This window comes from Pelodiscus sinensis, chromosome 14 (assembly GCF_052426305.1).
Source record: "Pelodiscus sinensis isolate ZL-2025 chromosome 14, ASM5242630v1, whole genome shotgun sequence".
NCBI classification, from domain to species: Eukaryota; Metazoa; Chordata; order Testudines; family Trionychidae; genus Pelodiscus; species Pelodiscus sinensis.
The window spans coordinates 34,961,842-34,989,660 of NC_143065.1; positions in this window are offsets into that span (position 1 = coordinate 34,961,842).

Genomic DNA, 27,819 nt, shown 5'->3' on the forward strand with positions numbered 1-27,819 from the left:
AAAGTTAGAAATCTCCTTTAAATACTCAAAAAAAATATTAATTGTGGTGCATGTTTTGGCTCATTGAACGTTCTCAAGTGGGTACTCTTGACTTGCCTTTTGGAACCACTGCAACAGCCAGTGAAGCAGCTTTGATTTCTAGCATGAATAGATTCTTGCTTATTTTCATTTTCCAAACTATTTGCTGAGACACTTCTCCGCCACTGCATATCTGACAGCTGAGTCAGCAGTTGCTATTCTATGCTAGATGGTTAAAGAGAAGTTGTCAATGAGGTTTTGGTCTAACAATTAAACTTGTTTAAAAGCCTAGATTATGCTTTGAAGCTATCCCATATAAATACTAGTGAATTAGATCAGGCTCTGGCCCAGTATTTTTATCATTATTTGAATTTCAGCATCAGCTAGAAACTCAAAATTAGTATCTGGGCCTCTGTTGTACATATGCATTGCAAGAGGTGGCCCCTGCAACGAAAAGCTTATGACCTAAATAGACAAGGCAGACAAAGTAAGAGTGTGTTTTCATTTTCATATTAGAGATGGGGACATGAAGCACAGAGAAACAGCCTAAGCCTACAGTAGACCAAGCAGGTCAGCTTAAGATACACCATCCAGCTACGCAAAATGTGTAGCTGGATTTCAGCTCCCCTTAAGCCGAGCTACTGCAGCATCTATACTGCAGAAGGACGATGGGAGCACATTCACCTGTTGACTTCCCTTACCTGTCACAGAATGAAGATCACAGGATACCAGCAGGGGCTGCCCTCAGCATTCGATTTGGGGGGAGGTCTACATTAGACCCACTAAATCGAACACTAGACGATCAACCTCCAGAGGGTCAATTTTCAAAGTAGTGTAGATGTGCCCTAAGTGACTTGTCCAAATCACTACTGGATGCCTGTGGCACAGCTGGGGAATTGAATGCTGCTCCCTTTTGGATTAGCCCAGTGCCTTAAAAGCAAGACTGTCCTTGAGACTTATTTTCCAGGTGTTTTTTTTAAAGCACTCATGCATTGATTACATCTTTTGCATTTATACAAATGTGCACTATTAACAATAAGAATGTCACAAGAGGAAGCTACAGCACAAGGCCACACCAATAAGAAAACTTTGAAAAAAGCCTATTCCCAGCCAGGCTTCCCAAACATCCTATGCTGTATGCAGATGTAACCCACGCACCTACTGGGTACACTGCACTGTGCCACCTAGTGGCACCAAGACCACTTACAGGGAGAATAATGACAGGAGAATAATGAGTCTGCTCTACAAGCTTAGCTGAGAGCCAGCTGCTTTTAGTTTTGCAATAGAGGCAGAGGCTCATGCACTAAGTTCGATTCCAGGTTCGATTCCAGGTTCGATTCCACCTGTCGGTTTACACAGATCTCCGCTTTAACTTCCTTACTCAGGTTTTTGCCAGAATTGCCTGGGATCTAAGTATTTCCCTGTTGTGGGGTGAACCAAAATTACAACGATCCCACGGTAGTGCGTAAGAATGCAAAAGCGAGTCCTACTAGAATCAAGGGTGAAACTGACTAGTCTAGATTCATTTTACATGATGAATTGAAAGGCAACTATGGAAACAAAAGGATAAATGGTGATACCTAATAACATATTCTCAGCCATCTTACTTTAAATATCAGAGCAACAAAGGTTAGAAAGCCAGCATCACTTTGTTTTTAAAATAGCTTAGAGTTATGTTGACATCATCCTTCAGCTAGACAACCTGGCCAAGTTAACACTGATGAAATTGACTCTCTCAGGCATTCAGTTACAGTTTGGATTAACCATGTTTACTGTGCAGCCAAGGGAGGATTCTACATTATGAACTTCATGAGAGAACCAACATCCTACTTTGTTTTGTTAAAGTAAAGGGAGTTATTTATTAACAAAAAATCTTGTCTCTGGAATAGTTTCCTTCCAGTATTTTCCACCCTCCCAGTTTGTCTCCTTTTCACTAACTTCACAGTTTCAGCAAGAACATGTTGCAAAGGAGCAGCATGAGTTAGTGGACTAAACCTTGGTCGAGGAGCCAAGAGTTCTAACCTAATATAAAGGAAGTTGTAAGCATGCCAAATCTAATTACATAGCTGGAATTTAGCCAGAACACTGGGGCCAATAGCTTCACCCTTGCCAAGGAATACTATAGAATTTCTAATGATCAGATATTGTCATGTTTTAAGATTTACATCTCCTATAAAAGATTGCACTTTCTACCAGTGCAACTTAACATCCTCCTTCACCATGAGTACCTTACCATACTCAGGCCAGGTCTGCACTCATAGGGCTTGTCTAGACTGCATTCCTCTCTCAAAAGAGGAATTGAAATAAAGCAGATGGAAAATTCAAATGAAGCATGGATTTATAAATCTCACACTTTATTTGCATAATCGCGTCTGAACGCTTTTTCGAAAAAGGGTTTTTCGGGGAAAAAAATACCCCACAGTCTAGACGGGGTTCTTTTGGAGAAAAAAAAAACCTCTTTTTCAAAAGAACCTGTATTCCTGAAAAAATGAAGTATACGGGTTCTTTCAAAAAAGGGGTTTTTTTTTCGAAAGAACCCTGTCTAGACTGTGGGGTGGGGGTTTGAAAAACCCTTTTTTGAAAAAGCGCTCGGATGCGATTATGCAAATGAAATGTGAGATTTGTAAATCTGTGCTTCATTTGAATTTTCGATCTGCTTCATTTGCATTCCTCTTTCGAGAGAAAATGCAGTTTAGACATAGCCGTAGGGAGCACAGAACTCTGTACACTGTTCTTCATTTTCCCGTCGACCTCACAATGGGAGGCCAATGGGAGCAAACGCTCCCGTCGGCTTTTCTTATGCTTCATACAAGCAGGCGTACCAGCAGCCAGCAGGGGTGCCCCTTGAGTTTGATTTAGCAAGACTTAACTAAACTCACTAAATCGCACTCTGGACGATTGATCGCAGCAGCGGCAATCTTCCGTTTAGAGTAGACATGGCCTCATAGATACAAATGCCACCCATGAAATCATTGGCAGCAACATGGCTTTCTCTTGTAGGTGTCTCATCTAGCCCATACCACATCTGACCCTTCTTTGTCTGGGCGGGGGGGATCTACCAACACCACAGTCAAAAGTGTGATGTGCATTATAGCTGGTCTTTTTGCCAGAAATTCAGTTCGTTTTTTCTACTACCCCGATTAAAATGAGGAATTATTCATAGACATGGGATTTACAAACTGGATATGGCAAGTGCATACACTCTCTGGACCAACTGAGAATGAAGCTAACTTTAAAGTCAATCTGTTCCTTGGCGAGTTGGCCGCGTGTGTTCCCAGCAGGTCTGTTGGAGAGACACTGTGTCCAGTGTATTCTGGACTAGTGTAATCCCCATTTCTAATTAAGGTTATTTTCAAGTCCACTTTATCTGGCATGTGCATGCAGCACAAAATAAAGCAATGAGAAACTGGCAATCTGCAAGGAAACCTTTGTTTTAAAATCCCCTCTTTTATCTCTTCCTCGCTTAAACTCCAAGCGCAGAAGGACTCCATAACAATTCAATCCGTGGCTGCAGAAGCTTGTGGCAATTTCAGAGGTTCCTATTGCTTCTCCTCTCCAGTCTATTTTGCTATAGACAGCGCAGAACTTGCTCTAAGGAAGGACTCACAGGGTACGTCTAGACTACAGGCTTTTGTCGACAGAAGTTTTGTCGACAGATAGGGTACGTCTAGACTACAGGGTTTTGTCGACAGATACTGTCGACAAAGCTTCTGTCGACAAAGAGCGTCTAGACTACATCCAATTCTGTCGACAAACCAAGCCGCTTTGTCGACATAACAGTGTGGACGCAAAGGACAGTGTAGATGCAATAATACCTTCTATCGACAGAACTCTGTCGACAAAAGGCGTTATTCCTCGTAGAATGAGGTTTACATATGTCGACAAAACTCAAAGGCAGTGTGGACACAGGTATAGTTTTGTTGACAAAAGTCCACTTTTGTCGACAAAACCCTGTAGTCTAGACACACCCACATAGTCACCGTAGGCTTGATCTGGATAGGCACTGAATGCTATCACATCCCATTGACCTCTGTGGGATTTAAGAGTGCTCCAGCACCTTGCAGGATCTGCTCAGCTGCTTACAGGATTGGGCCCTATGTTTTCAACGCAATGTTCCTTCAGATGAATGGGGTACTTTCGCTATGGAGTCATTCACAGTCTGGACTGGACTAGTTAAAACATGTAGGCTACATCTACATTGGCCCTTTTCCGAAAGGGGCATGCTAATTTGACAGGTCGTAATAGGGAAATCCGCAGGGGATTTAAATATCCCCCGCGGCATTTAAATAAAAATGTCCGCCGCTTTTTTCCGGCTTTTAGAAAAGCCGGAAAAGAGCGTCTACACTGGCCCCGATCCTCTGGAAAAAAGCCCTTTTCCGGAGATCTCTTATTCCTACTTCAAAGTAGCACATCTAAATACAGGAATTAAATACAGCACATCTTAAATACAGCACATCCTACTTTGAAGTAGGAATAAGAGATCTCCGGAAAAGGGCTTTTTTCCAGAGGATCGGGGCCAGTGTAGACGCTCTTTTCTGGCTTTTCTAAAAGCCGGAAAAAAGCGGCGGACATTTTTATTTAAATGCCGCGGGGGATATTTAAATCCCCCGCGGATTTCCCTATTACGACCTGTCAAATGAGCATGCCCCTTTCGGAAAAGGGGCCAATGTAGACATAGCCATAGTGCAGAAATTTCCAGATTATTATTATTATTATTTATTATTAATTATTTTGTGTAGGTGAATGGGCTTTCTGGTAGCTTTTAAGGTTGGCTCCATCCAAACATATCTGATCAATTAGGAACATTCTATGAATAGCCTCTGCTTTTTACCAGATCAGATTTGCATGTAGATGTGCGTTATAGCTGGCCTTTTTGCCAGAAATGCAGTTAGTTTTTTCTACTACCCTGATTACACTGCTTTCATCTCTGTCCACTTCAGTTGGCACCTTTTAAGTAACTTCCAGATCAAGTACTTGCTGACGTGATGCCGTTTTCTGTCTCCCAGCTGGATAAGAAAATAACCCTGCCTACGCAAGCTGAACCCCTTTGCTCCGTGGCAATACTGTCACTACTTTGCCATGAAATGTAGAGAATTTGTGAAGGCAAGTGGTGTGCCTGTTCGGCTTGCCTCATTAGTAACAAAAAATCTGTTTTTGTCATTAAATTAAAATACATTGGAAAAGGAGTCTCCAATTGCAATTTTTAGGGTACATCTATATGGCACAGCTATTTCAAAACAAGCTATTTCGGAATAGTTATTCCAAAATAACTTATTTAGAAATAGCACGTCTACACTGAAGGGATGCCTCATAATTAGTGCAAGGCAAGCTACCCTAATTTAGATGTGCCATCTTGATTTAGATCCCCAGGAGGCACTGGGGAGAAATAACTTAGAATGGCCCTGGTAAGGGGCTATTTCGAAATGGCAGCAGTGGAGCATCTACACACACCTTATTTCGAAATAGCTATTTTAGAATAGGCGTTATTCCTCATAGAATGAAGATTACAGATTTTGGAATAAGCCGTCTGTTATTTTGAAATTATTTTGAAATAACGGAATGGCTGTGTAGACACTCGCATTGCTATCTCAAAATAAAGGTACTGTGTAGACGCACCCTTAGTTTTTAAAATTCCTGTATTGTTGTCAAGTGCCACATAGTCACTCTGAAGACTGGGGGCCTGGTTTTAAGGTCATATCAATGTAAATTCAGAGTAAATGCTTTGACTTTATTGGACATAATCAGCTTTATATTATTGGGCCTGGATCCCCCTTGCTGAGTGCAGTCTCAACATTAGGAGTCTCAGGTTTTTGACACACCACACTCTGCCAATGCACCTTGACCTTACTTTGAAGACCAGCCTGTTGGATTTATAGGGGTATTCCTTTCCTATAGTGAGTCAGGCCCTAGACTTTTCAGCTGAGACTGACAGTTAAGGAAGATGACAAGTTGAACCTTTCTGGTCTGGCATTCTCTGTCCAGCAACATCCATGGTCTGGCGTGATGTTAGTTATATGGATATCCAGTTACCATGGGCGTGGCCAAGTTCCCCACGGTTCCATAAAGTTTGTTTACCACCACCACCAGACCTGTTTCTTAGTCAAGGGAAGAATTTCGAGAAAGAAGGAGGGACAGCAGCCTTGCGCACTGGGACGTGGCTTGCTTTTCTTCCTGTTCCTCTGATGATAAGGGAGTGTTCTGTGCTGTTATTTAGCTCTAAATTACCCCTAAGGCTATGTCTAGACTGCAAGCCTCTTTCGAAAGAGGCTCTTTCGAAAGATACTTTCGAAAGAGCCTCTTTCGAAAGAGAGCGTCTAGACTGCACGTTGAACTTTCGAAAAAGCGGCTTGCTTTTTCGAAAGAAAGCATCCAGTGAGTCTGGATGCTCTCTTTCGAAGAAGCCCTATTTACATTCAAGAACGCCTTCTTCGAAAGAGGAACTTTCGAAAGAAGGCGTTCTTCCTCGTAAATTGAGGTTTACCGCCATCGAAAGAAAAGCCGCGTTCTTTCGCTTGAGTCTGGACGCAGGTGAAGTTTTTTCAAAAAAAGGCCTTTTTTTGAAAAAACCCCTGAGTCTGGACACAGCCTAAATGTCTTCTAACATCCCAGAAAGCAGTGGAAGTGTTGGTAATGCTGCTAGACAATATTGACCTCCTATGGTTCAGCAAATTCTCTGGTTCAGCACCGGTCAAGTCCCCAGGGCACCAGACTGGAGAGGTTCATTCTGCAGCTAGGTTACATACCGGGAATTCTAGATCATGATCTCAGCCCACAGAGGACATCTCTGCTTTCGGTTATAGATTCTCTCACCACCCCCAAACTAGTCCCCTCCCCAGTGCATGCCCAGTGCTGCCAATCTTAAATGTACAAAAATCACCAGTCAGGTCTTCCCAAGTCATGCGCGTGAAGTGGGGTGAGGTTAAATGTGTTTTCATTTCCCTTCTGGTTGGTGTCCATGTGGCACACCTCATTTTTCCAAGCTTTTCTCAGTAACAGTGAGGGACAAACTTCCAATCTCTCTCTCTTGCTCGCTCTCTCTTTTCTTAAAAAAACAAACAAACACACACACACAACCTTGAGATTTTCAGTTACTTTCTTGCTTCTAATAGCTCAGGCTTTAGGAAAAGCCTTACAATAAAATAAGACTCATAATAAAACTATAAAAGTTGTTAGCTTTGTACACCCTTCTGAAACCATCTCAACCCATTCATATGAACCTGTGGCCTCCATTGCTTCTGATAAATCCCCCATGTTCTTGCCTGACCAGGGCATAATTAAAAAAAAAGGGGGGGAGGGGGCTATGCAGGCAAAAACCCAGGCTGTTTATCAGGCAGATTATGACAGTTGTTCTTCAACTTTTTACAAAATCAGGCCCCACTTCTATCAAAATAAATGCTTTCTATGTGTTAGAGATTCATAGGCCACTTGGATGTGTAGAGCAGCCTTAGCCCTGACATCTCTCTTGGAGGATCTTGTTGCTGTAGCAAGGACTTATCCAGATGTGGAAAGACTGCTACTAGAAAAGAACATGTGAATCCTACCAGAGGCTCAAGGAGGAACATGGACCTTATTTTGAGTGACCGGTTGCCCCATGTGTCTTTGTCCCTTCATTTTTTCCTTCTCCCCTCCTTACTGGAGAAGGGCCTGAGGCAGCTGTTTGGCTTCTTCCTCTTTTCCTTGTGCCTCCCTCCCAAGTAGTTCCAAGCTTTGGGGGAAGGCGCATTAAGAGCAGAGCATGAGGAAGCAAAATCAGCCCCGGGTGGCCAGGAGAGGTCTGCTCATCCCTGCTGCGTGTGAAAGACTGGCTGCAGTTGGGACTGGAACAGGCCTACGGGGCAGTCTCAGAAAGAATCCATGGCTACCCTCACAGATGCTGTCCAGGCCCTTCTGGAGGAGCCAAAGAAGAGTCTACACTGGAATAAAAGACCTGTTGCCTGGATGTGGCCGGCCTAGGTCAGCTGACTTGAGCTCAAAGGACTCACTCTGTGCAGCTCAAAATTGCTGTGTAGACATTCAGGCTTGAGAAGAAGCCTGGATTCTGGAGCCCTCCCCCCTCAAGGCATCCCAGAGCTCATGCTTCAGCCCAAGACTGAATGTCTCCATGGCAATTTTTCAGCTCTGCAGTCAGACCCACACCCTCCCAAGAGAGCTGACCCAGGGCCAGTGGATGGTTTTTAATTGCTGAGCGCCCTTGGAGAGCCCTGGTCTAGGATGCTCTTGACACCACCAATCCAGACTATCAAGATTTGCCTAGACCTTGCTCTTCTCAGCTTCATCTGGGTTCCTGTGAGCCCTCTAGTCCTTCGTGTCAGTGGTAGCCTTACCACAAAAGAGGGGTGGTCGAGCACTTTGATATCCTCAGAGTGAGAAGGGTCAGAGCATCATTGCCACAGCTTTTCTGGACCTCTATCACTGAAGAGGAATAAAATTAAACCATTCCTGGCTTAAAGACAGGAAACCATTTCTGCTGTGAGCTTAAATCTGCTGCAAGTGCAAGCCGGTGCCTCTAAATACTCTTTTATTTCACACCTCAAATTTAAGTCCCTCACTTAAGTTGCTTGTTTGCCTTCCCTTATTTTCCAGCGATTCCTTAATAAGCTGGAAATGCAGCTGGAAATTAATGCTTCCTGTCCTTTTACATAATATGACATTGAAATCCTCCCTTTTTTAAATGTGCTGGCATTTAACATGCCACAATATTTCAGTTATTTTACACTGGTTCGGGTGCCAGCATGTTATTACAGCTGTTCTGAAATTCTGACAAAGAGGTGCATGTCTTTTTTCCACTGTGTCCCACCATAATTGCTTTTTGCTGCATCTCTGAACTGTAACCATGGCGATGCGCAACATTCATCAGAGGACCCTCTTGTTGTTTCCCTCGTGTGAATGAAAGAAAAAAAAAGTGGCATAAAATATTCTGAGAAGTTTCCAAAAGGCGGCGGGTTTTTAGTTACAAACGGCAGACGCTGTGCTGGGGACGGGAAAGGACAGGAGTTTCAGCACACTGGGCTTGTTTCTATCTGAGAGAGACAAAGAGCGTCTCAATTGGGGGCCTCTTTTTTTGTGGCAAACATCCCGCAACTCCAATGCTGATGCTTTTTTGAAAGGAGCAGTTGTGAGCCGAGGGGGCAAATATAAAAGCTGGACTCTCTTTCGATTGTGTTTGGTGACAAACCAGGCCTTGTTTTGGGAATTAGTTAATGCAGATCATTATCATACTAAAGTCCTCTCAGTTCGGACCAGGGATGGAGAAACCTGCTCACTCTGAAAGTGGTAAACCACTGCTCTTTTCAAACCCTACTGGATATTTTTTCCTGTCAGTCTGCCCTTTGTACAGTATCCAGGGACAGATGTTCAAACAACTGGAAGTAGTGGGAGTAGGAAGGGATGAGAGAGAATGGAACCTCTTCTGCTCCGATATGCCTGTGGACATCTGGCACCGCTCTGTCCCGTGGTCTCTCCTCAAACTGATGTTTCAGATGACCCTGAAAACTGCCAGGTTATTAAGCAATTTAGGAATGTGTGGATAGCCTAGAGTTTCTTCGAAGCTGGGATGATAAGGCTACCCAGATTTTAGCAAAGAATGTCTTAATCAATTTTGCAGCCCACTTCAATATCTCAGAAACATATGGCTTACTTTCCAAGGCAAGATCAAAGAAAACCATTCAGTGGTTAATATGGGTTCCTCATGCTTTTTTTACTGTGCAGCATGTACAGTACATGATAAACATTTCCTTTACTGCAAAGCACTGGCACTCAACCTTTCCAGACTATTATACCTACTCCAGGAGTCTGATTTGTCTTGTGTATCCCCAGATAACCACTGACTTAAAAACTACTTGCTTGCAGAATCAGACATAAAAATGTCACAGCACATTGTTAGTGAAAAATTGCTTTCTCATTCTCACCATATCAGTATACAATAAATTAACTGAAATATAAACATCCTATAAACATTACCATAAATGTATAGACAAGTCATATGACATTTTGGTTTGTACCAACTTCACTCGTACTTTTTATGTGTCCTGTTGTAAAACCAGGCAAATATGCGTTGATGTATCTTGTGGAAGACTTCCACATATCCCCGGGGTAGGAGTGCCCTGGGTTGAGAACTACTGCTGCTGCAGAGCAGTGCGGGGCTCTTGGACCTTGTGCTGCTCCTCATGGCGCAGTTCATCCACACTGCCCCCATGGTGCTTCAGGACCACATTGACCAGCCTGGACCAGGGTACCTCTTCAAACAGACCCCGGCTCTCATGATGCACCAAATATCCCTCCAACCCCTGCACACACTGAAATGCTGCTTCTGGTGGAGGGAGACCAGTTCTGACTGGTGGGACTGCATTGTCCTGCAGCCATGGGATGACCAGTCGTGGTTCTAGAATTTCTGCATGCTCAAGTCCACTTTCCTGGAGCTCTGTGAATTGTTCGCCCCTGCCCTTAGGTGACAGGACACCCGGATGAGACCCGCCACCCCCCTGCAGAAGCATGTCACCATCGCCCTCTGGAAGTTTGCCACAAGGCAACTACCACTCCATGGGGAATCAGTTTGGTGTTGGGAAATCCACAGTCAGGGCTGTGCTCATGCAGGTCTCTTCCAACTCTAGGATTCTATGATTCTATGGGTGGTCAAGGCCATCAACACCATCCTACTGGGGAGAGTCATCACCCTGGGGGACGTCCAGCCCATCACCATTGGATTTGCTACCATGGGCTTCCCCAACTGTGGTGGGGGGGCCAATGATGGCACCCACATCCCCATCCTGGCCCCCGACCACCGGGCCTCCAGCTATATCAACAGACATAGGTACTTTTCAATGATACTACAGGCCTTCGTGGACCACAAGCGGCGGTTTGTGGACATTTACGTCAGGTGGTCGGGGAAGGAGCTTGATACCCACATATTTCAGAACTCAAGCCCGTTCCACAGGATACACACTGGTACTTTTTTCCCCAACTACACCATCAGGGTCAGGGATATTGACGTGCCCATCTGCATCCTGGGTGATGCAGTCTATTCCTTGTTCCCCTGGCTGATGAAGCCCCACATGGGCTTTCTGGACCCCACCAAGGAGCATTTAAATGCCTGGCTCAGCAGGGGCTGCATAATGGTGGAATGTGCCTTTGGCTGCCTAAAGGGGAGGTTCAGAAGTCTCCTCACCCAACAGAACCTCACTGATTGAAACCTCCTATGTGGAGGCAACCTGTGGTGTGCTCCACAAGTATCTCTGAGAGCAAGGAGGAGACTTTCCTGCTGGGGGGGGAGGAAAAGGTCAGAGGCTGAGTGACTGGCCAGGACTTATAAGCAGCCGGACACTGCTACCATATGGGGAACAGATCAGGGGCCTGTGCTCATCTGGGAGGCCTTGAGGGGGAATTTCAGCCAAGGCCATCTGGGAGACTCTTCCCTGGGCCTCCCCACAAGGGGCCTCTGCATTGCCCCTGTGTGTCTTTCCTCCCGCACTGCTCCCTTCCCCTGCCCTCCCTTTCCACCTTTCCCCCTCCCCTGCAGACCAAATAAAGACGCCTTTTTGTTTTGAAAAAAAACCTCTGATTTTTTTTTATTTGGGGCATATACAACGGGGAGGGACTGGGGAAAGAACCTGGGAAGGGGGACATGGGGGTAGAGAGGCTTAGGGATGGGGCTGAGACTAATGACTGTCTTGGATACCTTGGGAGGCTTCCATTGCCTTGGAGCACCTACCGCCAGGGGGGTGAGTATGGAGTGGGTGCAAGTGCTAGGAGTTGGGGGATGCTGGTGCAGGGAGTTGGGCAGGGTATTCGAGGGACATGGGGAGGCTCGTGATGTGCTCCATACATGCAGCCATGTGCTCCATAACATGTAATTGAGGATCACATGAACTCGTGCTGGTGTGACAGCTACTCCTACATGGCCTTCTTCAGCTCCCAGTCAGCCCAGAACTCCTCATGGTCAGCAGCCTGCTCCTGGCACTTCTCATCAAAGCTCTGGATGAGGGACTGGAGGCAGGCCATGTGTTCCCTCAGCAAGTTCTCGTGGATTCGCCTCCGCCTGCAGATCTCATGGGGTCATGTTGATGGCATGGGAGATGGTGGACGTGCCACACTGGTAGCTGGCCCAGCTCTGAAGAAAAGTGACAAGGATAGTCATCTCAGAAAACTTTGTGCATGAAGCTTAGCCCCAATCTCTGAGCTGACACTGAGGTCTTGTTTATGATGATGGCAATGTGGTTCAAGCAATGCCATCTGTTGCCTAGATAGTGGGTACATTCCTACAGGGGCATAGATGTCCCAAGTGAACATCATTACCCCTGCGTTCCGGGGACAAGCAGAGGGGGTGGAGTGGGGTGGCTTGGCTTCCTACTGTGTCTGGCACATGCCAGGTCCAGCAGAGAGAGAACTTCTACCCGTGCCCACTGGAGGAAGAGGGGCTGTTGGGTGAGGTGTGTGTGAGCAGCAAAGGCCACTTTCTGGAGAGAGGTGTATTAGGGTCTCCTCCACATTGCCGTGCTAGACTGGGAGCGGATGCTGACTGAGTGAGGCCATGAGCCTGTGTTGTGCATGGCACTGCTGTGTATTTCCATGACCCCAGCCTCCTTAATGGTGGCATGTCATGGGAAAGTGTCTGTCACGTTATTGGATTTTAAAGTGAGCAGACCATGGGTGGCGTTTGTTCCAAGTTCTGTACAAAGTGGGCCATGCAAAGTGTCAACTGAAAGCTTATGTTCTACTGATTCTATGTATGCTACTCATATCTTTATATGATTTTTGTATGTGAAGTTATGAATAGGAGCTCTGTTCTTGTATTTTAAATGTTCTCTGTCTGGGAGGGAGCAATGGTCCTGGACTACCTATTGTGAAGAAGGATTGTTCAGTGAATGGCTGTGCTAACTAACACTGTTTCATGGACAGTGGCTCTCAGAGTGGCCAATATACACCTGAGGAATGTGTCTGGAAGCCTGCAGACCAGCCAGTGCATAATGGCTACTTGCATGTGAGACACGGACAGGTCACTTGATCATGTGACCAGCTCCAGTTTGGGAAACACCAGGAATATAAAAATCCCATGAGGTCGTCTCCATCTTGTCTTCAATCCTGCTCCTGATTCCCGATGCATCCTTGCTAGGGACAGAGAGCTGGGAAGGATTTGTCGACCCATCTTGATACAGGATGTACACCAGAGACTTTTAAGCTAGTAGTTGGTAACATCACTGCTAAGAGCCTGCATCAAGAACTTGGTGACTGATATATGTAATTTATTCTCTTTAACAATCTCACTCTCAACCCTTTTCTTTCTTTTATTAACAAATCTTTAGAGTTTAGATTCTAAAGGATTGGCCCAGTGTGCTCTTTGGGGACCGGGAGAACCTGTTCGGAGTTGGTGAGATTGGGTTTTATAACCTCTCACCTGTGTGTAAAGTCTAGGTCTGATTGTGGCACAGGGAAAGCTCAGGTGAGTGAGGGGTTTTGATTGTGAGATTTCCTGCTGGCCTCATTGGCAACTGAAGTGCTCTGTGTGACTGGTTTGGTGCCCATGGGAAAGGACTCCAGTCAAGGGCTATAAGTAGCCCTGGTTTTGAGCAATTTGCCCTGAATGGACTCCCTCAGCGGTGCCCAGACCCGGCCTGGTATATTACAGTGTCCTACCACTGAGACCTGAGTAAGGCAGGCCTGTGCAGGAACCTTGTGAGAAGGATTGAGGGGTTCCTGTGTGACAACATCGTGGGGCTGAGTTCTCTGGACTGGCACTTCATGTGCGCAGGCTGTGTGGCGGAGCAAGGAGTGTGCAGGCCCGCGCAGCCCACAGCCTGCCCCCCACATGTGTATAGGGAAAGTGATGGAACTCACCTGAGGTTCCTTCCCCAGGATCGTCTCAGCTCTAGGAGACATCCTGGGTGGGACACATGGTGTCCAAGCTGAGGATGACCTCCTGGCTGGTGGGCATGGTGTCCAAGCTAGCCTTCTACTCCTCATCCTCTTCTTCCTCTACAACCCCACCCTCATGGACATTGATGCTGGGCGTGTCCTGGAAGGAGTCGACAGTGAAGGGATGACTGGCCCCCTCCCAGGATGGCATCCAGATGCCCATAAAAACATCAAGTGTGCTATGCCACCCCAGAGTGGGAACTTTGGCCCCTGGCCTTTGTGTAGGCCTGCCGGAGTTCTTTAATTTTCATTCTGACCTGGTCCAGGGTCCTCCTGTGCCTCTTCTAGGCCAAGCTGGCGGCCATCCATCCATAGACATCAGTGTTGCGCCTCTTAGTGTGGAGATTCTGGATGTTCATTTCCTCCCCCCAGATGAGATCTAGGATCTCTGTACCAGCCCAGCCCAGTGCCTTCTTTCACCCCTGGTCAGGGGCATCAGAGCTTGCTGCGGGCATGCTGGCAGCCATGCGGGGGGTGCAGAGGGAGTGCTGGGGTCCTGTAATGGCTGCTTTCCCTTCTGCCTGCAGCTTTAAAGTCTGTCAGGGGTGTGGCCAGAGGGGTCACAAGTGCAGCTGTGAGAGGCCTCTGAAGGCCAATCATTTCAACATAGCAGCAGAATGTCCACACGAAGGCTATTTTGAAATGAAATAAGCGCTATTCCTTATCACAAGCAAGAAGCCTGTTAAGTCGAAATAATGGGCTTGGTAGCGCGGACACTTGCCTTGTTATTTTGAAATAACTCCCTAGTGTAGACCAGGGCCAGTAGAGCTACATGCTTGCTCCCATGAGGATGTAGTCAATTGCCCAGTATTATTTCAGTGTACATCAACATAATGCTATCCATGAATGAAATACATCAATATAAGAAGTGGCATCTAAGACTATGATTAAGTAGCTCTGATTTACTTAAGTAGCCCAGTAGGCTGGGCATCAGGAGGTCTGGGCTCTACTGTGTGACCTGGAATCATTCACTGAATTTCTCTGTGCCTCAGTTTCCTCATCCTATCTTTGTAAAACACCAACCTCTGGACATAAAAACTGAGTCAAATTATTAAAAATTTCCCCAAGATTGTAAGGTCTTTGGGGACAGGGACTGGCTTTTTGTTGTGTGTTTGTATTGCACATAATGCCAGGGATATTTATCATTTGCGAGAGTCCTTTGTAACTCTTCATAGTCAGCTTTGGCTTTTATTATCTTACGTAATTTTGTTTCTTCTGTAAACTTTGCTCCCTTTTTATGCAGACTATGTATGAATCTGTTGAATAACTCTGATCTCAGGACAGATTCATGGCTTTCCCCCAGCCTTTAGTTTAAAAACTGCTCTATGATACATTTAATTTTACATGACAGCAGTCTGGCTCCATTTTGATTTCCGGGACAGCCTATCCTTCATATTTAGGGTCAACGTTCTGAAAGGCTCTCGGGTTCCTAATAAACCTAAAGCCCTCCTCTGAATGCCATTGTCTCATCCACACATACTGGCTGTGTCTACACTGGCATCCCTTCCGGAGAAGGGATGCTAATGTAGCACTTTGGAATAGGCAAATCCGCGGGGGATTTAAATATCCCCCGCGGTATTTGCATTAACATGGCTGCTGCTTTTTTCCGGCTTGGAGATAAGCCGGAGAAAAGCGCCAGTCTAGACGTGATTCTCCGGAAAATAAAGCCTTTTCCGGAGGATCTCTTATTCCTACTTTCAAAAGGCTTTATTTTCCGGAGAACCACGTCTAGACTGGCGCTTTTCTCCGGCTTATCTCCAAGCCGGAAAAAAGCGGCAGCCATGTTAATGCAAATACCGTGGGGGATATTTAAATCCCCCGCGGATTTGCCTATTCCAAAGTGCTACATTAGCATCCCTTTTCCGGAAGGGATGCCAGTGTAGACACAGCCTGAGACTCTGCCATTCTGCCTAACTGGTCCCATGCGTGGGCCTGGAAGCATTTCAGAGAACATTACGATAGAGACCCTGGGCATTAATGTCTTACATAGGATTCTAAATTTGACACTTAGAACTTTTAATAGTGGTTCCCTCCAGTAAGGGATTTCAACCTGGGAGTTACAATCCACAGGGGAGCTTGCAAGCATGTGCGGTGGGGTAGGTGCAACCGTAGCCCAACCCTTCCTAAATTGCCAAATGTCGGGGGTCCCCACCCCATGGGAAGAGGGATTTTGGTGTGGAAAATGTATTGGGATCCCAGTGCGAACCATTAGCCTAGGTTCTTACTTGCAAGAAATGCTTTTCTTCCTTTTGTTTTGTGTGCAATGGCAGCAGTTAAACACTCGGCCGTGGCGTTAGAGGGAGCTGTTGCCTTTGGAAGATGCTGCTCCAGTGTTCCTCAGTGCGGCATTGTGAAGGTTCCCATGCTGGGAACCAGAAGCCCATTGTGATCAAGTACAGAGAGCCGAGCCCAGAACTGAAAATTAATTTTTTTAATTAAAATCCACATCTGTGAGCCTCTCGCTGTTCGCCACATTTCTGCTGATAAATTGCACGGTCGCTGTAGGACTCAAATGGCAGAGACTGGAAAGCCACTTTTCCTTCCAATTGTAATACTGGCATAGCAGCCAGCAGACTTTGCTCTTCAATTTTTAAAGAGCTGCTGGGCGGTGCCTCATGGTAAAAGGTTTGAAAATATTCCAACTACCATGAACCATTCTGGCTTGTGCATGGTATCTTATCTATATTTCTCATCCCTCATCACTTTTTACTAACTATCGGGCACGTTCCTTACATCTGGCCCCTTCTGTGCCAAACTGGATGCAAAAGTAGCTTTAAGCTGCCTTCACATCCTCTAATTGTGTGACTGCTCGATTCTGGCCTGCTCCCAAGGCTCAATTTAGAGCAGCCCCAAATTTCTGTTTGATTGCCTTGACTACCATTCTTATAGGTGGGGATTGCATACAGAAGGTCTTTAACTACACCCTCTTTTCTCCAGCCATGTCTCATATGCTGGGCCACAAATGGGGTGGCATAAAAGCTGCTTGTGTTGGGTGATTTATCACATATCTGGATACGTCAGATTTCTGGATGCTTTGTGCACAAGTATAAAGTGTTCGCTTCTGTTTCCATACACTTCCCCACACCCCTGGTTTGTTTGCACTTCACAGGGATGATCAACCAGATGATTTCCCAATGAGCAGAGTTTGCCTCTGAGTGGTCAAGGGCACTAGGATTAAATCAAAATGTCTGAGAAAGCAAACAGATATCAGGAGTAATTTTAATTTCTCATCTTTTCTACCATAATGGATTAAATATAAAATTCATTTCATATGATCCTTAATGTGGCTATACAAGCATCATCAGTGAACAGCTGAAGCAGTTAATTACATTCCACTGTGCTGTTCTGCCTGTGTTAGAGATGGTGGGAGACAGAGTTTGAAATGTGCTACTAATTATTTAGATTCCAGAGCTAACGCTCAGCACTTTTCGACATGGTTAGCATGACTCAGCCTCCCTTCCATCACTAATCCTATCTTATCTTTAGTGCTTCCTTCTTTTTATGCAAATTGATTTAGTATCACTGATACATAAAAAAACCAAAACCCTATATCTTACCTGAGGGGGGAGGGAGGAGAGGGGGATGTATAATAGAAGAATGGGGGAAGGTATGGGGAGGAGAGATGCCAAAAAGGTTCTTGCTGATGACACTAGCTGCAGAGAACAAGGTTCTAGCACCAAGAGCCAAGTGTTTGTATTGTGGGCTGAAAAAGATAGCAACATTAGGCCAAAGCTCATGTTAACATAAATGGACCAGGATCAGATCTTAAATGAGCAGAAGAAGGGAGAAAAGAAGCAGTATATGAAAATGTTCACTGTGCAAAATCATGCTGTTTCCACTGCATCCTTCATAACAGTGAATATAGGAAAATTCTGCAGGTATACCTCTGCTTTTCATTTTATATTCTCTCTCTCTCTCTCTCTCTCTCTCACACTCACACTCACACTCACACACACACAGAGTCTCCCACCATTTTCAGATGAATTCTTCTGAGAAAAATACTGATTTCTCCTGCCCTTTTCCCCCACTTTTTTCCCCAGAGCCTTGGGTGGTGGCTTCTATTATTTCAGCTATTTTACACCATCGAGTAGTTTTATTGTTTCTTCCATTTAGCCTGAATGAAAGGTAGCTAGCATGCTCACCAGCTTCAATGAGATCTGTAATTGCCTACAGGGCAAAGACATGGTTGCTGACAGTTATTTAACATCTTCCAGCAATAATGTTACTTTGTTTTAATTTCCACATTTTTATTTTCTTTTTTTATGTGGTTTTATAAATGTATTATATTGGTATAATAATATCAGCATGGGTGTTTTACAAGGTTAAAGGTGAAGACCTCAGTAAAACCAAAGACCATCATCCCTTTCCATTTTCCCAATCTGTTAGGAAACCAAATTCAATCAGTTTTGAAAGTTTAGCTTAAGAGGACGTCTTGCAGCTCATTCTAGAAGGGGTCAGGTTAATACCTAATCCTATTTCAGTTGCAAGCAAATCCTGGAGATCAGGCCTAATTTGAGAAATCTCTTGCTCCATATTCATGAACCGGGGCAATTAAACAAGATTGGTCAGTTCAACTTTTGTCTTATAGTCAGTTTCATTACCTGATTCTCGTGTGCTAGCACAATACTGTTATATTTGGTTTCTCAGTAATGGATGTAAATATTATAATTCTCCTGTGCCTACCAAATGTATCAACCTAACACTCTGCACTACAGTAAGTTTAAGCTGACAACTTATGCTGTCCTATCGACTCTGCCTACACCTCTCATTCTGGTGTCTGGAGTCAACAGGAGAGTGCTCAGAGGATGATTTATCAGTTCTACTACACATGATAGAACTGAATTGATCACTATCTCTCAATCCAGCAGGTAGTGTAGACATGCCTTTTAAAAGCTAACTCCTTTGCCCCGAGTAGAAGTGTCTGATGTACTGGAGTTGGGAGATGTGTTGCCATATTATTGGGATAAGCATGAGAAAATATTAAAGAGTTGTTGCCATGTTAGGAGTGATTAGCTGTCAGAGTATGTACCTAAGGTCTGGTAGGGAATTGTAAGCTGGGGGAGGGAGACTATACCCTCTTGCTGAGCTAGTTTGGGTATGTCTACTTGAGCTGGAAATTACACCAGTGCCAGTGTAACTGTAGCTGGCCTTGACTTAGGGCCAAAATGTGGATGAGGAGGAGGGAAAGGATGTTTATGCTTTATCCTCCCACTTCTGTATCCACACAGAGGTTGAAATCTTGCACCATATTTGGAAGTGGGAACGGACTTTCCACCATAGAGCACTACTAGTGTCTTCAGAGTTTTATACCCACAGAACTGCATGGACATATCCATTGAGCCAGGTTTTCTGGGATGCCCAAAACTACATAAGCTAAGTTGACCAGAGTTTTAGAAAATACTTTGGGGTTGGGTAAAAACCATAGGTCAGGTCCTCAACAGCTCTTCATCAGCTTCAGCAACAGAGAGCTTGGTCCCAAGTTACCACCTGTATTTGAGTCACAGATCGCAATTTTATAAAAAGGGTCCCTTTTATAAATAGTTTCTAAAGTGTTAATAAATTATGAATGGATGTTATAAGCATGTCGCACACATGAAGAACATGGATTGTAGATAATTATATGCACAGCAGTCAGTGGTTATAAGCCACCTGTGGGACTCTTTCACTGCCTATGCCATTTATTAAAAATCTTAATTATTAATAATGTATTAACTATTTATACACATAATTTAAAGTCTTTCTGAATGTATCTGATTTGAAACAATTAAATATGAAGAGATTGTTCCAGATTCTAAATTTCCAGATTTTTTTTCTCCCAAAAGCAAACCAAAGTTTTCCCTTTGTCCCATGCTAAATTGAAAATATACCACTCTTCCCCCCCCCCCCCCCACAAGGCCTTTCAACATTTTTTGCTCCCTTTCATGCAGCTGTAAAATGTTTTTCAGTGAGCTCCAGAGTCTAGTGCATGGAGAGCAAATAAGTAAAAATAATGGTTAAGTTCAGGCTTTGTGGGAAAAGGCAGAAAATAAGGTCACTGCCTGCCTAATGGAAAGAACCAAAAATCAGAAAAGGTCTGGCTTCTGTGTATACAGGAGTTTTCTCTGCAAAAAATATGCTAATGAGGGACTCATTTGCACAGGTTATGCTCTCATTTGCATATTTTCTGTCAATCCATTTTTGCATTGGGGTTTTTGCGCACAAACAAGCCATGTGGACATTTTCTTTTTGCACAAGATTGTGGAAAAAGGGGGCTTTGCGCAAAAGGAAAACGTCCATATGGCTTGTTTTTGTGCAAAAACCCCAATGCAAAAATGGATTGGCAGAAAATATGCGAATGAGAGTGCGACCTGTGCAAATGAGTCCCTTATTAGCATATTTTTTGCTGAGAAAACTCAGTGTAGACATAGCCTGTATGCACAGAAGCCAGACCTCTTCTGATTTTTGGTCCTTTCCATTAGGCAAACAGTGACCTTCTTTTCTGCCTTTTCCCACAAAGCCTGAACTAAAATATGAACTTAGCATATTTTTTGCCAAGAAAACTCGTAGTATAGATGTAGCCACAGTGTTTACTAGAAAAGCTAGATATCTAGCCCTTAAAGCTCAAGTTGTCTGTCTGACCACAGTGCATGAGGTGAAATTGAGCAAGGATGATGTAAGGGGAATATAAGGAAACATTTCCTGATTGTGAGATCTTCTGTTAGACTGTTGAATAATCTCCCAAGAGAAATGGCGGAAGTCCTATTGCTAGAGTCAATTATAGAGTTGTCTAGACAAAACCCCAGGAGGATGTTCTTCTAAGGACCAACCATGTGTTTGGAGAAGAGGCTGGGGGATGGAAATATGAGATCAGTCTTTGTCACCTCTCTCTAACAATGTATTTCAATCCTGAGTTGGAACAGCCACTAAGACTCGGAGAAGAGGTCAATATCTGTGGCCCCTCTGCAGTGAATGCCAGCAAAGATATTAACTGTGCTTATCGTTTTGTCGTGTGGAAGAGGAAACGGACAGAGACCATACATTTAGTTCGCCCAGGCCAGCTATCTTGAAGCAGATCACTCTGTCTTTTGGTCCCTACTTTTGATTTGGGCTGGATTTGAACCAGTTAATACAAGGCAAAAAGCTCTCTGCTCTCTTAATCCTGAGTCAATCAGCTCTCCAGTGATTTCTATCTTAGAGCTTTTAGGGGCACAATGAAAACAAATTAGGCCTATAAAGCTATTCAAAACACTTAAGTGTCATGTTCAGGACACAGCTGTGTGGGGCCTCCCTTCATTATACCATGTGTGTTACTCAGCAACTAGAGTAGCAGAGTCACCAATAAAAGGCGGGCAGGTGATAACATAAGGTTACCTTGATTTATTCTACCTGTTGTTACAGAGCACAGCTGGCCTGATTCTCTGGTACATTCAGGCAGCTTTGCTTCCTGGGCCGTGTTCAGCTTTTGAGGCCTTGGTCATAATAAAAATAAAAAGTGGCAACACTGATCCAGCACCAGAACCAGTTTGCTTATATAGTCAGCTGATCTGAGCGCACACATTCATCACGGTCTAATCTTGTGCCCTCAGAACCAACATATCTGCGTTTGTACTAATGAACAGTTTTCATTTTTTAATATGATACAATCCATATCCGTGAGCAAAAATATGTTTTTTTACCAAATCACATTTCTTCATTGCTTAGATTTGGAGCTCTAAGCTGAGACAGTGGGTCACATTTTGGTCTCAGAGGGATGTGCATAAAACCAAGTTGCAAAACTTATTAAATGCCAAAAAATTAACAAGTCAATTTTGAGGCCCGCTTTGAGCTTCAGGCTCAGGCCAAATGACCCTCTGCCTTCCTCTCTGACTGCCCTGTTTAGACAGCTAAGGATTCCCTGCAGTGAGAAGTAATCTCTGGGAAGTGCAAAGCTAGCATCTCCTTCCTAACTGCTAGCACAGAGGGCATGGCCAGGGAACCCTTTTGCCTGGCTGATTGCTAGCTGCTGGAACAGCTCCCTGGAATTTTTGGCAGCTGATATACATTCAATTAGCCTTCAGGCTGCTCCAATATACTCTTGGAACTGAACTGATCCCTCAACAGTCTGCAACACTGTGGGAGCACAAACACAGTGACAGACCCCGTCCCTTAACTCCGCCTCTTTCTGAGCTGCACCAAGCATTCAAGAAGCACAGCCCAGAATCGGGACCCACACTTCCTCTGTATCATGATACTGTTTGATCAGATTCTGTGTGTGTGAGGTGGTGGGTGGTGGTGAGGATAATCTTGATTAAATAGGAATTATATTTCATCCTCTCGGGTAACTATATATAATTTAAGGCCCAAAGCTCTAGGCATCCATTTTGAAATCAAGTTGTTAAATTGGAAATGTTATTTTAAAAAGACAAGGTGGATGAGGTAACACCTTTTATTAGACCATCTGGTGTTAATAGTTAAATAGCTTGTTTGTTTGTTTGTTCTAACATGGAGCTCTTCTTCAGGTCTGGGAAAGGCCTTCAGAGTGTCACAAGGTGGAACAGATTATTAAGCATAAGGAGTTAATTCCAGTTGCAAGGTGAAGTGGGCAGTTAACATCTCTACGGTCAGAGGACAAAGAAGGTTTCTGGGTTACAAATTATAATGAGCCATAAATCCAATGTCTTCTACAGAGTCCATGATTTTTAGCATCTAGCAAAATTAAGAATTTAAACTCCGAGGCTAGTCTTTTGAAAGTGTTATGCAGATGTCCTTTGAGAATGAGGACTAAAAGGCCAAATATGGAGTGATCATTTTATGAAGAGTTTGTGCTGTGGTGATATAGTCTTAGTCTTTTTTTTCCTGGGTGAATTCATTTGAGAATGCAGGGTTTTTTTTCTGGTTAATAAAGTGCATAGGTATTTTCTCTTTTTGCAACAGATGAACAAGCCCAGAAAAATCAGATACTCTTGTTTAAAGATCTTATCTATCTATCTATCTATCTATCTATCTATCTATCTATCTATCTATCTATCTATCTATCTATCTATCTATCTATCCACTGTGCTAATTTCATTAAAACCAATTTTTTTAAACTGCATTTCATAAGCCATTAAAATGAATGTGGCCCTTTAAATTTCTAAATACCAGAGGAGATCCCATTAGGTCTTGTCCTCCTGTCAGTGTCTGAATGTGGATATTGAAGTCACAGATGCGGAGGAAATGTGCCCAGTTGGTAGATAACGCCTGACTGCCCTTTGACCCTCAGGTTAAACTGCTGTCTGGGCTGTGCAGTCCAGTAACCTAGTTCCAAGGAATGGAAAGCTGCCAGTTATCTGTCAGTATGCCAAGGCATTAAATCTATCACAGGGAGACAAAGATACAATACCATTTAATGTCCTTTCCTTTCATGCCCCTCTTTGTTAGAAGAGATGGGGGAAATATATTTCATATACTATCAATTGTGGGTCCCTGATTGACTGTATATTCATATGTGCCAAAGAAATTAGATTAAGTCATGTACATTGCAGAGAAAATAAATATGCTATTTTATCTTTGGACCATCACTGTCAGGCTTTTTCAACAAATGCATATTAAGGCACATTATTATTTATTTGTTCTTTATTATCCAGTAGCCCTCAGGTTTTTTAGAGTCTGTTATATTATAGGTAAACTGGTGGTTCATCCAGTTAATATGAGACTGATAAGTCAGAGCCAGAATCTTAGAGCTGCTAGTGTAATAAGGAAAAGGGCAGGAAGAAAAAATGCACATAGTTTTGATTTGATCCTCAGGGCACTAAATAGACGAATGATTGATTGTTGTTGGGTTTGTTGCTTATATCTGGGCAAGAGACCAAAGCAGTTTCTTGGCACATTGAGTTGTCACCAAAAATGCCCCCTCTGCATTCCTAGCTGTTGCAGGGAGGCATTTGGGTTAATATGGAATGGCCCTCTTGAATATACTTGAGTAGGTTATGGCTGCATTAGTGCCACTTACTGATCTGTGTAATTTTATTTCTGAATACCACCAAGAATAAAAGGCATCCTCCTTTAGTAATTCCATGGTCCATTTTAACTTAGGCCTTTAAAAAAAATTAACTTTAAAAACTTACTAGTTGATATTAGTGAAGCTCATCTTCGTTATCACATTCATCTCCCTTACCTTGGTTTGGTGGCAATTAAAAATAGTTCCCAGTGCATGTTTGAGTTTGACTTTAGCTTAATGGATGACATGAGCCATTAAATGCAATACGCCGACTTTTTCCTCTGAGTCCATATTAAACTGATATGGTTTACTGTGTAGCTGTTGGAGATGCCAACCTTTGATTCTATCTGTATAAGGTACATATCTTTCTCCCTATCACCCTAGCATTTGAGCACCTCACAGTGTTTAATATATTCATCCTCACAACACGCCTCTGAGGTACAGCAGTGTTGTTATCTCTGTTTTACAGACTGGGAAAAAGAGATCCAGAGAGACAAAGGCTCAGATTTTTAAAGGTATTTATTAGTTGCTGGCCTCATTGCTGCACTATTGAACTGAGTTAGGAGCATAAGTCAGATTTTCAAAAGAGAATGAGACCCTTGAGCACAAATTCCTCAGATTGTCAACGGGAAATTGGTTCCTAATTATCTAAATCCCTTTTTGCAATGAGATGTATGGTCCTAAATTCATTAGGCATTGTAATGCTGAGTGTAGCACTGCCCAAATAACTTTAAAAAATATGGGTTTAATTAACTTGCCCAAGGTCACCTTTCAAGTCTGTGTCAGAGCAGGACATTGAATCTCTGGAAGAAGGACGGGTTTAAGGTCCAGAGTGAATAGCTTTCCACACTTTAGAAGCAAGCCTTTCCCCTGAGTGCAAGTTTTCTCTTGCTTGTCAGACATTTCAAACTGGAATACCACCTTTAAGAAATAAAGACTATATTTACCTTTGGTACAAGGGATGTTATTCCAGGCTCAATGAGATATATTCATGCTAGCTCTCAGTGAACTAGTGCACTAAAAATAGTAGTATAGTCCCGGTAGCATGGGTAGTGCCAAGAAATGGGAGAGGCTAGCTGAGTTCCAACCTACTGGGACCCATGAACAAATATTCAAGATGGATAGACTCGCTCACTGGTGAGTATGCGGCTGCTGTTACACTACTGATGAGAGTTAGCACAAGTATATTTTCTCAAATCAGGAGTCACACCTTTAGCTCCAAGTTTAAAGATACCCAAAAGTTAACAAACCCTGAGCTCTTTGGATTTGTCTCCACTACAGCTGGCTCAACTCTTGGGAGATCAATGCACCAGGGATTGATTTATCAAGTCTAGTGAAGACCTGCCAAATGGACAGCAGTTCACTCTGTCAACCCTGGTATTCTACCATGGATGAGTAGAGTAAGGTAAGTTGATGGCTCGATCCAGCATGGTGTAGACACCACAGTAAGACACTTAAACTATGTTGACTCCAGCTATGTGAGGTTGGCTTACTGCGGTAGGGCAGACATAACCATAGTATTCACATCGTCAATATCTATGTCCTCGTTAATATCTATTTATGCTTCTTTTTCAAGCTGATATGTGCCCAACACTTCCTCATGCTCACTTTTTTAAATATCAATAATCATTTACCATATAAGATACCTGTAACCCTAGAATCTTGGTGGTTTTCCATGGATTACATGAATGAGTTCTTGTCACATAAGCCAAGTCGAGAACAACTTGCAAGCTGAGATAAAGGTGATAAATACCCTTGCCATAACTGGACCAAGAAATTTACCCCACTTAGGATCTCAATTGTGAAAACTAATGAAGAAATAACAAATTAAAATGGCCTGTAACAAGAAATGTTAGTGGAAAATACGTTAAGTTGCTTTTTATGTTGAATGTTATAAGCAGTTGTAAGAGAACCAGACAGACAGACTAAATTAATTCAAATAGGCCTTGAAGTATATCAGCATGATCTTTTTCTATGTTGAAATCATGCTTACAGTTCGTGAAAGTCTAGTGTTTGGGATACAGAGGGTTTAACCTGCTAAGGGCCGTGGCAGAACAAGGAGCAATGGTCTCAAGTTGTGTTGGGAGAGGTCCAGGTTGGATATTAGGAAAAACTATTTCACTAGGGCTGTGTCTAGACTGCAGGGTTTTTTTCAAAAAAGTAGCCTTTTTTTGAAAAAAACTTCACCTGCATACACTGCCCTTGCAAGCACCCTGGTTGGTGGACACTACAAACACAAATTGCACTGGCTAGGAGGACCCAGCATTCACCATTATTCAATCTTCCTTTATTTTTTTATTTTGCACATCAACACTGTGTCCTTTTTTTGGAGGGGGGGCAGGGAAGAGTAGTGAACTCATCTGCAGGTGACGACAAGCCCCATACAAAAGCATCCATCGTTTACTTTCATCTCCTTCCTAATGGAATGGAAAATGGAGCATAAAAGCATCCCATGGAAGGTTAAGTGCTCTCTTCTAACTGGTGGATTAGGAGGAGTCACTGAAGCAAAGCCTGCCTAGGGTGGGCATGAGGAGGGGGAGGGGGACGGGCTGTATCTTTTTCTGCTGTTTGGGATGAAGCTGTGTTATGACAATTAACATTAAAGGGGGAATGCACAGGGAGAAGGGGAAGGAAGGCGAGGAAGCACTTTTATGGCAGGAGATGAAGTCTACCCTGTAAACAGTAATTGAGATAGTCCAGCCAGTCTCTCTAAAGTCATTTGTTTTTATGTGAGGTAAGAGGTGTAAAACTGGTACAAGAAATCCAAACAGGAAGAGCCCGAGTGACACATGTGGAAGAGCTTAACAAACACAAACTTAGTCCCGGCTAAAGGCTGCTGCTTGTCAACCCTAGAGACTGACAGAAATATACTGGATTCACTGACATGCCTTGGAGAAACCAGCAGAGGTGCTGCGTTTGAAGGATGAATCTGAGGGGTTGTGGATTACCCTGTGGATACACTATACTGAGCTATGAGGACCCCACTTGTATTAGCTTTGAGCTATTCATTACAGTTGGATAGCCTGTTATGAAAATGCATTTTGGGCGGCTGGCATTGGATGAAGAGAGAAAAGTGGCCTTCTAGAAAGCCTCTGTCAGGTGACAGTGCTAAGGCCACCTTCACTTGTGCAAACTGTGATGACAGCCGGACATTGTTTTAAAAGTATTGGTGAGGTGAAGGGGAGAAGAGAAAGGGGGGCAGGGAGGGGAAGCGATGAAATCTGAAAATAAAAGTTAATTAAAAATAAAATTAAGAGAAATGTGTCTCCAAGGCCACCTTCTTTTCAGAGACCACCTGTCAAACATTTCCCTGTCTATAAATGTAAGACTGAGAGCCAATCTTCCCTTCATTTCTTTAATTTTTAATGCTCTCTCCTGGCCTCAGAGGTGGCTTTTACAGACAGAAGCTGTCACCTCTAAAGATACAGAGGTATATGATGCACACACAAAAAGTGAGTGCTTGGATTTCAGGAATTGACACCATTTGGGAGAGGGAACTGCCAAAGGAGATTGTGAAACTGTGAAGAACAGAATATCCCAGCAGTAGTAGGAATTGTCAGCTCTTTAAAAAATAATAATTTGTCATCTCAGTGCAGTTGAATTGACAATAGAAGGGGATGTGGCCTTCAGTCAGATAATTAGAGATGTCGTTCATACATAAAACTGGGAGTCACACTCCTGAGTTCTAATCCTCACCCCTCTCTGTCTGACAAGATGTTTTCGGCCTCAATTTTCTTATGTAAAAATGGGGATCATAACATTTTCTGACTCAGAGGGATGTTGTGAGTCTCAATTAGTTAATATCTGTATAGCATTTTGATTAATAAATTAATTCTTAGCAGATGAAAAGCAAATATTGTTATCATTTAAGTAATGGCTAACCACTCTGCTGAAAGACACCAGCAGGGTACCGATTGTAAGTACATGGTGCTTATAAACATAAAGATATGGTCTTG